This window comes from Lampetra fluviatilis, unplaced genomic scaffold (assembly GCF_964198595.1).
Source record: "Lampetra fluviatilis unplaced genomic scaffold, kcLamFluv1.1 SCAFFOLD_653, whole genome shotgun sequence".
NCBI lineage: Eukaryota > Metazoa > Chordata > Hyperoartia > Petromyzontiformes > Petromyzontidae > Lampetra > Lampetra fluviatilis.
Genome location: NW_027621797.1, coordinates 37,501 through 41,056, shown reverse-complemented (window position 1 = coordinate 41,056; position 3,556 = coordinate 37,501). Strand labels below are relative to the sequence as shown.

General features: G+C 58.6%; 1 protein-coding gene across 3 annotated transcripts in view; it reads left to right on the top strand.

Annotated features, from left to right (window-relative positions):
- The first annotated feature begins 722 nt into the window (after positions 1-722).
- The window catches only part of LOC144955709 (epidermal growth factor receptor kinase substrate 8-like protein 3), a 16,558-nt gene continuing 13,724 nt past the window's right edge, over positions 723-3,556 (top strand). For all 3 annotated transcript variants that reach the window (XM_078885857.1, XM_078885856.1, XM_078885855.1), the window contains exons 1-2: positions 723-786; positions 2,552-2,580. The gene's annotated coding sequence lies outside the window, so the exon portion shown is untranslated. The remainder of the gene's footprint in view (positions 787-2,551; positions 2,581-3,556) is intronic.

Below are 3,556 nucleotides of genomic sequence, written 5' to 3'. Positions count from 1 at the left end.
AGCGCGGCGCTCACCCTGTTCACCACGGAGATGTCGCTCATGCTGGGAGCCATGGGGGACGCGTGGGGCAAGAGCAGGTGGGGCTCGCTCACTCGCTCGCTCGCTCACCCAGTCACTCACCCACTCCCTCGCTCGCTCACTCAGTCGCTCACTCAGTCGCTCGCTCACTCGCTCGCTCGCTCGCTCGCTCACTCGCGCACTCACTCGCTCACCGACTCGCTCACTCGCCCACTCGCTCACCGACTCGCCGCTCGCCCGCTCGCCCGCTCGCTCGCCCCGCTCACTCGCCCGCTCACTCACACAGTCACTCGCCCGCTCGCCCGCTCGCTCGCCCGCTCACTCGCCCGCTCGCTCACACAGCCGCTCGCCCGCTCGCCCGCTCCTCACTCCCTCGGGGTGGCGGGGGGGTGGTGGTGGCTCGGGATGCTGATGCTGATGATGCTGATGATGCTGCTGATGATGATGATGATTCCGCTGATTCTGCCGCTGATTCTGCCTAGGCACGAGTGGCCAGCCGACCGTCCGGTGGCCCCGTACCGGCCGGAGTTCCGGGAAGGACGCCAAGCTCCACCTCCCACCACCGCCACCACCACCTCCACCACCGCCACCTCCACCACCAACTCCACCACCCCGCCACCATCGACCGTGGGCAGCGTGAGGTCTTACCAGCAGACCGGCCTGCTTAGCCTGGGCAGGCCCAGGTGGAGGGATTTCGACGGTGACGATGACGGTGATGGTGGTGGTGATGTTGGTGGTGATGGTGATGGTCGTTCTGTTGCGGAGCAGGTGAGGAGGAGGTGGGGGGGGGCTGTGGGGGTGGTGGTGATGGAGGTGGTGGGGGTGGTGGTGGTGATGGTCGTTCTGTTGCGGAGCAGGTGAGGAGGAGGAGAGTGGGGGGGGGGCGGTGGTGGGGTGGTGATGATGATAGTGATGATGGTGGTGATGGAGGTGGTGGTGGTGATGGTGGTGGTGATGGAGGTGGTGATGGAGATAGTGGGGGTGGTGGTGGGGGTGGTGATGAAGGAGGTGGTGGTGGTGGTGATGATGGAGGTGGTGATGGTGGTGATGATGATAGTGATGATGATGATGGTGGTGGTGGTGATGGTGATGATGGTGGTGATGGAGGTGGTGATGCAGATGGTGGGGGTGGTGGTGGGGGTGGTGATGAAGGAGGTGGTGGTGGTGGTGATGATGGAGGTGGTGATGGTGGTGATGATGATAGTGATGATGGTGGTGGTGGTGATGGTGATGATGGTGGTGATGGAGGTGGTGATGGAGATGGTGGGGGTGGTGGTGGGGGTGGTGATGAAGGAGGTGGTGGTGGTGGTGATGATGGAGGTGGTGATGGTGGTGATGATGATAGTGATGATGATGATGGTGGTGGTGGTGATGGTGATGATGGTGGTGATGGAGGTGGTGATGGAGATGGTGGGGGTGGTGGTGGGGGTGGTGATGAAGGAGGTGGTGGTGGTGGTGATGATGGAGGTGGTGATGGTGGTGATGATGATAGTGATGATGATGATGATGATGGTGGTGGTGGTGATGGTGATGATGGTGGTGGTGGGGGTGGTGATGAAGGAGGTGGTGGTGGTGGTGATGATGGAGGTGGTGATGGTGGTGATGATGATAGTGATGATGATGATGGTGGTGGTGGTGATGGTGATGATGGTGGTGATGGAGGTGGTGATGGAGATGGTGGGGGTGGTGGTGGGGGTGGTGATGAAGGAGGTGGTGGTGGTGGTGATGATGGAGGTGGTGATGGTGGTGATGATGATAGTGATGATGATGATGGTGGTGATGGTGATGATGGTGGTGATGGAGGTGGTGATGGAGATGGTGGGGGTGGTGGTGGGGGTGGTGATGAAGGAGGTGGTGGTGATGATGGAGGTGGTGATGGTGGTGATGATGATAGTGATGATGATGATGATGGTGGTGGTGGTGATGGTGATGATGGTGGTGATGGAGGTGGTGATGGAGATGGTGGGGGTGGTGGTGGGGGTGGTGATGAAGGAGGTGGTGGTGGTGGTGATGATGGTGGTGGTGGTGTTGATGGTGGTGATGATGGTGATGGTGGTGATGGTGGTGATGATGGTGATGGTCGTTCTGTTGCGGAGCAGGTGAGGAGGAGGAGAGTGGGGGGGGAGAGTGGGGGAGTGGGGGGGGGGGGCGGTGGGGGGTGAGTGGGGAGTGTGTGTCTCTGTGTGTGTTTCTGTGTGTGTCTCTGTGTGTGTCTGTGTGTGTCTCTGTGTGTGTGTCTTTGTGTGTGTGTGTATGTCTGTGTGTGTGTCTGTGTGTGTGTCCGTGTGTCTGCGTGTGTCTCTGTGTGTGTGTCTCTGTGTGTGTGTCTGTGTGTGTGTCTGTATGTCTGTGTGTGTGTCTGTGTGTGTGTCCGTGTGTGTGTCTGTGTGTGTGACTGTGTGTGTGTGTCTGTGTGTGTCTGTGTGTGTGTGTGTCTGTGTGTGTGTGACTGTGTGTGTGTCCGTGTGTGTGTCTGTGTGTGTGACTGTGTGTGTGTGTCTGTGTGTCTGTGTGTCTGTGTGTCTGCATTTAGCACGACAAGCCACTCCCTGCAGTTCCCAGGTGATTGTTGCTTGCAACTTTAAGTTGCCTTCAAATGAAATGCACACAGTGGCAGTCATCAGCCCCACGCACTCATCCACTCAACCATCCATTCACCCACCCACTCACTCACCCACTCACTCACTCACCCACTCACTCACTCACTCACGCACTGACTCACTCACCCACTCACTCACCCATCCACTTACTCACCCATTCACTCACCCACTCACTCACTCACCCACTCACTCACCCACTCACCCACTCACTCACCCACTCACTCACTCACCCACTCACTCACCCATCCACTTACTCACCCATTCACTCACCCACTCACTCACTCACCCACTCACTCACCCACTCACCCACTCACTCACCCACTCACTCACCCACTCACCCACTCACTCACCCACTCACTCACCCACTCACCCACTCACTCACCCACTCACTCACCCACTCACTCACCCACTCACCCACCGACTCACCCACTCACTCACTCACTCACTCACTCACCCACTCACTCACTCACTCACCCACTCACTCATTCACTCACTCACCCACTCACCCACCGACTCACCCACTCACTCACCCACTCACTCACTCACTCACCCACTTACCCACCGACTCACCCACTCACCCACTCACCCACTCACTCACTCACCCACTCACTCACTCACTCACCCACTCACTCACTCACTCACTCACTCACCCACTCACCCACTCACCCACTCACTCACTCACTCACCCAGTCACTCACCCACTCACCCACTCACCCACTCACTCACTCACTCACCCACTCACTCACTCACTCACTCACCGACTCACCCACTCACTCACCCACTCACTCACTCACCCACTTACCCACCGACTCACTCACTCACCCACTCACTCACCCACTCACTCACCCACTCACCCACCGACTCACCCACTCACCCACTCACCCACCGACTCACCCACTCACCCACTCACTCACTCACTCACCCACTCACTCACCCAC